The following is a 10,000-nucleotide window of genomic DNA, read 5'->3' as shown; positions in this document are numbered from 1 at the left end:
GACACTTTTTTGCCCTTCTGTGTGCCATCAAAAGACAGATTGAATCCATTGGACTGTATATGCTCAATAAATTTATTCACATTCTCTTCTCCCCCATCACACAGAAAAATTAGATCATCAATAAACCGAGCATAGAATTTAACATGCTGTATATAAAATGATGATTTGTATATACACTCCAGTTCAAATAACCCCATACTTAGGTTGGCATATGCAGGGGCAAATGCCGCCTCACAACCATGCCTTGTTTCTGTTGATAAATTTCCCCTTTAAATTCAAAAAATGTTTTTTCTAAGCAGAAAGTTAATTCCAAAATATACTCTGTGGCAGGAGATTCACCCATAAAAAACCTAACAGCTTCAATACCAGAAGTATGAGCAATATTTGTATATAAACGTTGCACATCCATAGTGACAAAGTGCATGTTCCTATTAATTTCCACATTATTAATTTTCTTCAAAAAATCAAAGACATCTTTAATATATGCAGGTAGCAACATCATCTTAGGTAGTAACAGCTGGTGTAATAAACATCCAATATTATGAGCAAAGTATTTATTCCCTGATAGTATGGGGTGTTCAGGTGGGTTCAACAGACTTTCTGTATTTTAGGCAAACAATAAAAACATGCAATGTCAACACCATCTGCACCAAATTTCTTTTTAGCATCATCAGAGGAAATATACCCCAGTCTTACACACTTTCCAATCAAGTCCAAATACTCACTAACAGCTGACCTGTACACAGAAAAAGGGACCTTCAGATAAACATTGTCATTGTTTAGGTGTCTATAGCACATATCCAAATATTGGGTTACATCTATAATAACAAGTTTGTTGCCCTTATCAGAGGGCTTAAAAAAATAAGATTCTTGTTATTGCTGAGAGCTACCAGAGCAGACCATTCAGCTTTTGTTAAATGATATATCATGTTATTAACATTCCCCAGAAACTCATGCATTTACTGTTCCACTGAAAAATTTTACATCTTGTACAATTGTAACACCTTCTCATTGTTAAAATAGAAACAAACTTGTTTTTTGCTGAAATCATGCTAGTATCAAATACATAATAAGCATTAGGTGTTTCATCTGATACATAAGAATAAAATCTATCCTTATAGCTATCCTATAAGCTAGAATTCTTGAGCATATAAGAGATACAGAAAACTTTAAAGAAACTAGTTCTGTGATTGTTAATTTTCATCAAGCACATCAGGGTTCATCTGTGGGTTTATTAGGCACAATTCTAGAAAAAGTGGATTGTAATAATTGTGAATTTACTGACACTTATTTTAAGGATAAACTTTTATATAAAGAAGCCATCTATATTCTTAAATTTGATACTCATACATAATGGTATGAATTCTGAACTTAATTGGAGGGTTCTTCTTTAATTATGCTATTCTTTAATTTAATTTTTATTGAATAATTGATTGTGCTATTTATATGGAATTTTTTTTGGGTGTGTTTTCTCCTTTGAAGGCATTCTAGCCAAGACGTCAGAGAGTGAAGAGAGTGAATTAAATACTTCTGGATTCTACGGGTCTATATTACATTGACAAATGCTTAAATGTTTGAATCTCTAAAGGTCGACCTTTAGAGATCGAACATTTAAGTGTTCAAAAATGTAATAAAACAAAGAAAAAAAAAAGGTAAACCGAAAGGGTTTTAGCAGGGGACCAAGCCCCCCTGCACCCCCCACACCCCCCCTACTTAAATATACCAATTCTAAGATCGCACTTCAGTGCACAGCAGAGCGGAAACAGGAAATTTCCCATTCCCTACACTATAGCGCAATCTTGGAGTTGGTATTTTTAAGTAGCAGGGGGTGTGGGTGGCGCTGCCCCCAATGTGGGGGCTGCAAGGGGGCTTGCCCCCCTGCTTACACCCTTAAGTTTGTTTTGTTTTACTTTCATTTTTTTTTTTAATTTTTAAAGATATTCAAACGCTTAACTGTTCGATCTCAAGGTCGACCTTTAGAGATTCAGACATTGAAGCTTTTGTTTATCTAATATAGACCAGGATTCTACTGGGCTACTGGTCTTTTGGTTGTTTCTTTATTTTAGTTTACTTTGTTTTAGTTGTGCATTATTCTATCAGAATTACTCTTATCGGAGATTGCAATAGCTTTTATCATACATCCCCAATCTAGAATGAAAGTTAAGCTACATGGCAGTGCTCTTAATTCTTCACCTAGAAATAACATCTCTTTTACTTCCTGTTCATTGTGGCACATTCAAACTTAACAGAATCAGTAATACTTGTTTTGGTTCTTTCCTCCTTTGTACTCTGTTCAGATACTGTCAACACATTCCATCCTGATCCTAGACAGAGAACCTTTTATTAATTCCTCAGGCTAGCCAAAACTGTATGAATAAATTCATAACATACTCTAAACTCCAATCAAAATCTGTATCTTATGTAGTATTTTAGAAATCTTTATTAATATAAAACCAAAAAGTTTCTAAGAGTATTCTTTACTATAAATCTAAGACCTTATGTGAAATGAAAACAATCTGTATCCAAGAGGATATAATCATTCACTTTTCAAGTATGTAATGAGCTCATCATTTTCATCATGCATGCCCCCAGCCAACAAAGAAGTCGTCAGTTAACCATATGCAACATTTAATAGGTTCGGAGGTTCACAGGTAAGTACTAAGATAGATGCTCTCACAGACCATTTTAACTTAGGCAATTTCCAACCTTGAGCTTGAAATAACCTATCCCATTTGGTTATTAGACTGGCCTTACCCATTCCAGTGTTGATAATTATATATGAACTGGGATCATACCATAGATAATCTGAGGGGACCCATGCATGTGATAAAGCATTTAGGAGTTACTTCTGTCCATTAGTAGTATAGGGAACATTCCTGAGGCAAATTTTCTGTTTCACATCCATTGATCTAAATTCTGTTTGAATATTGACAGGGATGAACCTTGTTTCCTGTGGATGAGGAGTCTGTTCCACAACAGCAATATTCTCTGTGAGATAAACCTGTCCATTTAAACCATTCTGTTGATGATGCAGAAGAGGTTTAGATCCTTAGACCAAGTATTTCTGATGCCATTTGACTTGTTGATGTGCAGTGGCTCTATCAGTAATGTGTAGGAGGATGCCTTGTATGCCAGAAAAATGTTGTCTATTAGCAGTCTGTATATACCTAGTATGGTGATGAGGCTTTGAGTTGGTACATGTAGGATATGTTGCTAGGCCTTGTATCCTTTTAGTAACGTATCTCTGTGGGTGTTCTAGTTATTGCATGTGTCTAGACAGATACATTCCAAAATAAGCATTATATTCAATGACTGGCCTAATGAGGGCTAAGTAAAGGGGGACAATGACATCCCTAAATCTAGACAGAATCCCTTTGTTTGTAAGTTGTGCAAAATAGAGGCTCTTCTTACAACAGTATACACAAGAAGGTCAAAAGTTAGAACACTGTCTACATAAGCTCTGAAATCCCAAACAACTGGGTCAACTCTTAGGGATGTATTGTCAATGTGGTAGTTCCCTGGGGTAGCTGACTTCCCCAATGGATATAATAATACATGTTTTGGCATTTAGTTTTGTGATGATAGTTGGTATTGCCAGTGCAGCTAGCTGGGATTTTGTAAATAATTATATGTCATTTGTAAATATTGAACTGATTTATGCAATATGCTTGTGTTACAAATGTATTAGAACTGCATGTCAAATGTATATCAAATTGATTTGTACAGACATTTGTGTTGAAAAGGTATTTGTAAAGTGTTTGTGTTTGAAATGTATATACAGTATGCCCTACTGTAGAGAACAGAAATGTACATGCACTATTATAACTGTTCAAATGTATATGTTTTAACAGATGACTCTGTAAAAGAGAAGGTTGACCTCAGTTTAGCAAAGTTTAAAATATATCTGAAATTAAATGACTTTACAGGCTATGCCATACAGATGCTATCGCACTGCTTTCAATGCAGCCAGAGACACACAGTTTGTACTAGGAAGCTTTCTGTATTGTCTTTCAGGTGATCTAATAACTACTCTGGAAGAGTGGAGGTGTGAAATTGTTTTATAACTTCCAGCACCTGCCACAAATCTGAGCAAAAGCACTTGTGCATGTATTTTTACAGGTAGGCGCTAAATTCCAGCAATGTATAGAAATAGAAGTCAGATGATCAGAAATTATGTCATTCTGCAAGCTATGCCAGAAGTAATATTTTAGATATTATTTTGTGAAATGTCTTTGTGAGAATGAGCATTCGGTATTCTGTCTTGGGCCTGACAAAAAGATGGACCATTCATCAAATCATCTGCCTTGCTCTATTAAGTAAGTAGGGAATAGTGATTCTCTTAGATTTAGTTAGGAATATAGTTAAGCTTAGTTTAGATATTGTTTTTCTTTATTTATCTGCATCTATCCTTCAATGTTATTTTAAATAATTCCTGTGGGTTTGAACTCTGATGTCACTGTGAATAGATATTTAGTATTGACTTGTCTTTTATTATTTATTATTCAATTTATTTTAAACTTTCATTGTGGCTGATCTCTGTAGAGATATTTAAGTTTTGAGAGTATCTGCATATTTTTTTGGTGACACTGTGTGGGTCATCTCCTAAGCCTTGCTCTTAGTCAAACTACCATTTGTATTAGTATTAATATTACTCAGTAAAATTGAACACCCTTTGTTAAGGGCCTTAAAGTAGCTGGTGAAGGGTTCTGGTGGCAGTGATAACTATCTTATAGTATGGGCAAGAGTGGGGCATAGCTAGTAAACCTATGCCAGCCTTTCCCAGGTGTGTGTGTGTGTGTGTGTGTGGGGGGGGGGTATGTGTGTGCAAATCAAATTTCAAAGAACATGTGTGTGTGTACTGATTATGTTCCCTATGTGCTCTTAAGGGAAATTGAGCTTGATTGTACTTGATGCAGAGAACTGCATCTGAAGATACTGTATGTGTACCTGTTATCCTTTCAGTGAACAGTCCCCACAGGTGCCAGTGGTGATGATTGAGGCTCCTGGATTATTGGCCCAGAGGTGGAGGTTGTGGCATATTGGTAGCAGTGGTGGGATCACCACATCACATACTGGTGAACAGTGGTGTGGATACTGAACTTCTATAACCTGTAAACAGTGCTCACTAAAGAAAGTGTTTGTTCTCTCTAGCAGCCACATGGTAGACATTCAGAATTTTATATCACAATAGTTTTATTTTTTTTTTGTTAGCTTAGTTAGTCAGGGAGAGTAGGCAAGGATGTCAGTGGAGGATTATGGCAAGTTGACAAGGAGCCATTTGGCTGAGATTTGCCAAGCCAGAGGATTTCTGCATGCCAACCTGACTAAAGGGGAAAAGATTGCAGCCTTAGTCACAGCTGCATCACAGACCTGCAACCAGGATGACAACCAGAGTGGCATTAGGGATGTATAGCTCTCAGAAAATGGACAGTTCAATTTTTCCTCAGAGGACTTAAAAATCCATCTGGAGTTAAAGAGACTGGAACTGGAGGCCAAACATTTGGAGATAGAATCAGCAGAGAGACTGTGGTATTTGGAGGCTGAAGAAAAAGAGAAACAGTGGTGTTTGGAGGCAGAAGAAAAAGAGGGACTGAGACATTTGGAGGCTGAAGAAAATGAGAGGCAGGAGAAACATGAAAAAGAAATGTTGACTCTTCGCCAGGGTCATGGAGGTAATGGGAAAGGTAGTAACCATACCCCAGAAGCAATAATGGCCAGTAAACTTTTTCCTCAGTACCAAGAAGGTGATTCTTTTCATACTTTTATTCATATGTTTGAATATGCAAACAGTATAAATTTGATCGAGGGCTCTGGGTACAGAACTCACCCCCTTACTCCATGGTAAAGCTGTAACTGCTGTTTCTAAATTGTCTGATACTGATTGCTTAAATTATAATATGGTTAAATTGTTTATTGGAATGCTTTAAATTAGCACCTGAAACTTATAGAAAAAAAGTTTTGTGAGCATAGACGCAAGGCAGATGAAAGTGTATATGACTATATTGTTGACTTAAACACTTATTTTCACAGATGGGTGCGTGGGTGTCAGGCCACCACTTTTGAATAGCTGGGAGACCTTTTGGTGAGGGAACAAGCCCTAAATCACTTTACAGGCTAGGCCATAAAGATTCTATCTCACAGTTTCAATATAGCCAGAGACACAAAGTCAGTACTAGGAAGCTTTCTGTATTGTCTTTGGGGTGAACTAATTACTACTTGGGAAGAGTGGGGGTATGAAATTATTTTATGACTTCTACCACCTGCGACAGATCTGAGCAAAAGCCCTTGTGTGTGTATTTTACAGGTAGGTGCTAAATTCCAGCAATGGTGGTTTGTATGGGAACTAGAAGTCAGATGACCAGAAGTGATGTGATTCTGAAAGCTATCCAAGAAGTAATATTTTAGATATTATTTTGAGAATTCTCTTAGTGAGGCTGTATTCTGTCTTGGGCCTAACAAAAAGAAGGGCCATTCACCACATCATCTGCATTGCTCTATTAAGTAGGGAATAATGATTTTCTTATATTCAGTCAGGAATATTGTGAAATTAGTTTAGATATACCCCAGGATTCATGAAGCTCGGCGCAAGGCTGGCATTAGGCTTGCACCGTCTGTGTGGCATGGAGATAGCGCAGTAGTGCCAAATGCATATTAATGAAGGCACGCTGCCACCACAGCCACGTGCATAGGAAATGAGTATGAGTGCATAGAGTGTGTCGAAGTGCCGCACGGAGGCATGGAAATGTCAGCTGTCGATGTGCAACCTAAAATGCTTGCATATAACAATTTGCATGCAATAGTAATCACATCTGTCAGTGTCCGTGGATACTGAAATGTATGCAAAGCATGCAAGACAGTTCTTGCAAACACAAAATTAAGAAGCAAACACAAATGCATGGTAGGGAATAACAGGTTCCCATCCCTCGAACAAATAACATTGAAAACCATGTGCCCGTAGTCCAATGCAGTGTAGATAGTTATACCAAGTGGAAGTGAAATGCATCATGTTAGCACGCCACCAATAGCTATGTCCAGCCCAATGGTCAGGGTCACCAGCTGTTCCACATTGTGAGCGAGAGTACACAGCTGGACAGATGTGTCCATAACAAAACCACGATAAATGTAAATATCTAGCGACCGTATGACAGAATTATATCCCACAACGCATGTAATAGTTACATACAATAGGTATGTCCATATGTAACATACCATATGTGACAAGAAATAGAATAAGCAACAAAACGAAACAGAAGGAGCATATAAACTGCTACAACAATAAGGCAACATGTAGGCTTAAAGGAAAAGTATTATCCATAGCATTGACTGTGGGTATGTGTTGTCCAGTACAATTGGATATGTGTCCGTAATATATCCCATCCTGGACATAGAAAAAGGTGGCACCCTACCAATGATCAGAGCAGTCGGCCAAAATTTGCACATATGCAGTCCAAGCCATACTTGTCAGGATGTGTCACAGTTGAACGGGTATTACCCGGGTGTACCAACCATGTCATGAAAGTGAAGTATGGGCATGTCCCTAGCTGCGTGATGTATAGCATGTGGAAGTTGAAACATGCCAGGGTAGTCCACACAACCTGACATATGTAGTGTATGCAATGTTTTACCTTGACCGTGTCATGGGCTATCAACCAAAGCAGTGATGGATGGAGTGTCAGGAATATGTGTGTAGGAGTGATTGGTAATGGTATAATCCTCAAAGGCGAGACTGTGTTGTATGCAGAATAGGTGAACTTGAGGTGTATGAGGGAGCAGCGGGTGAATTAGAAAGAAACACAAAGAACATGTATACACATCTGCAATACAATCTGACAGGCCATACTGTAGAACACAATCCCACAAACATATGAATATTAAAATGTGCGATACAAATGCACAGAAATGTCACCGGCACATACCCACAGAATGGTCCTGATGGAACTGGCCCATTCAAATGCAACACATCTGGGATGCATAATTGAATACCCAGCATCCCCCCACAACACACAACCCGCCCCCATACCTGAACATCCACCAAATCCAGCCATACTTGGCCTACTAGCTTGGCGCAGCCACATCTACACATAGAGACCACTACTCATATGTAGTAGGCAGTGTCACCCTAGGCAGTTTCAGGATTGCAAACTATGTATCCCTTGCATGTAAAACCCCCAACACATTTTTGTAAAGCCAAAAGAATGTTCGGTATTGGTCTTGTTAAATTTTTGGATATCCCTCATGGGATAAGTAACTTGTGTAAACATCAGAATGGGTATCAAGACACGATGTCCAGTCCTGTAGACATCTGGACACAAGTTCGAATGTGCAGTAGTGGTGCACGAGACTGTCCAACCCTAGACGGTCATGCAGAACCTACTACCCAGGATCAAACACCTGCCCGTGCCGCACGTGTCCCCACATGAATAACCGAGAGAATATATTGTACACATTCACATAGTGGCACTTGGAAATAGGGTGATGCAGGCACTGACGTAAATAGGTTACCCCCTGATCCACTGTGTGAGGGACAGTCACTGTGTGGGTAGGTGTGTCCCGACCAACAATGATACAATGCCAAATGTCCTATGATTGTAGGAAATAACTATGTACCATACTGCATGTAACAGTTGCCTAAAGCAGTCATGTCAGGATAGAAAATACATAATTCGTACAAGAAACAAACTAACAACTAAAGTGCTAAAGGTATAGGCTCTCAGCTAGGAAAATAATGAATGTTCTAAACCTGCACTGACCATGGGTATGTGTTGGCCTAAACAATCTGGTGTCCCCAGAATATATCTCAACCTGTACATATGACATTGTGTCAACCCTACCAATGGGTAGAGCTTTCACACAATAACTGGCCAGCCTCTTAATCACTCACAAAGCCAGTGACCTTTGGAGGAAAGGTGTTGAATGAGAATGACTAATTACAACAAATAAGAGTAATAGACACATTTAACTGCGGAAAATAAGTAGTAATACGAATCTGTTGACACGTTCCAAGGTAGAAGTGTCCGTGATTGTGCCTGATTTGTCATAGCCTTGTCCCTGTCACTGTAAAAACTATTTCCCAAGTATCACAGAGGTCCATACACATATGTACACCAAACAACTGTCACATTTGTTGACAGGACTATTGCATACCTGTAGTGAATTTATAACTGATGTCCAGAATAATATTCATCATATATATAAATGAATGAAATAGTCAAACATGAAGGAAAACATGTGGAAACCCCCACCCTGTATTATGTAGTGGAACCACTCCCTGCCCTATATTATGTAGTGCCGATCTAATAATGTGGTCAGAGGTACCCAAACACCTGCGTCTGTAAACACAGGTAGAATGTTAAAATCTGGACTAACTCTGTCCATGTGCTATATCTGATATTTGAACAGGTACAGGGCAGTTCTGCTCACCAGTCGGACAAGCACATGAACACCCTGACAATCAAAACATGCGTATGTGCGAGGACTATAAGCATAGGTGTTCTGAATATCCTTGGAGTGAGTAGACATGCAGCACGGGTCTAGAGCAGTATGAAATAGGGAATGTCGGAAGTACTGCATTTTTCCCAGCAGGAGAATGGATGCCTGCTGTGTAAGTGAAGCGGAGAGCCGTATGTCAGAGTAGCTATGAACCATGGGTATACATATAAATGAGGCAGAACAACAATAGTGTAGTGGTTAGAGCATCCGCCTAACGTAAAGGCATTCCCGGTTCAAGTACGACTATAGCACATATTAATTTATTGTGTAATTAATGCCTCTGTGCTGTAAAGCCAACATTTAAACATGTAAAGGTGAATGCGTGTCTCTCCTGGGGCCGTTAACCGGACTCCATCTATCAAAGTGGTACTTTCATAAGGAATAAGGCACATCTAATCACAAAGAAGTGGCAGTAAACATATGTAACTCACAAAAAGTAGATGCAAGTGCACCTGCGCGGGTGTAATCAGCTTGTAGCATAGCAAATGTATGTTGTCTTGTACAGCTGTAA

This window comes from Protopterus annectens, chromosome 10.part0, assembly GCF_019279795.1.
Source record: "Protopterus annectens isolate FY-2018-M chromosome 10.part0, PAN1.0, whole genome shotgun sequence".
In the NCBI taxonomy this organism is placed as follows: domain Eukaryota; kingdom Metazoa; phylum Chordata; order Ceratodontiformes; family Protopteridae; genus Protopterus; species Protopterus annectens.
The sequence above is the reverse complement of the archived record's forward strand: the minus strand, read 5'-3'. Positions refer to the sequence as shown.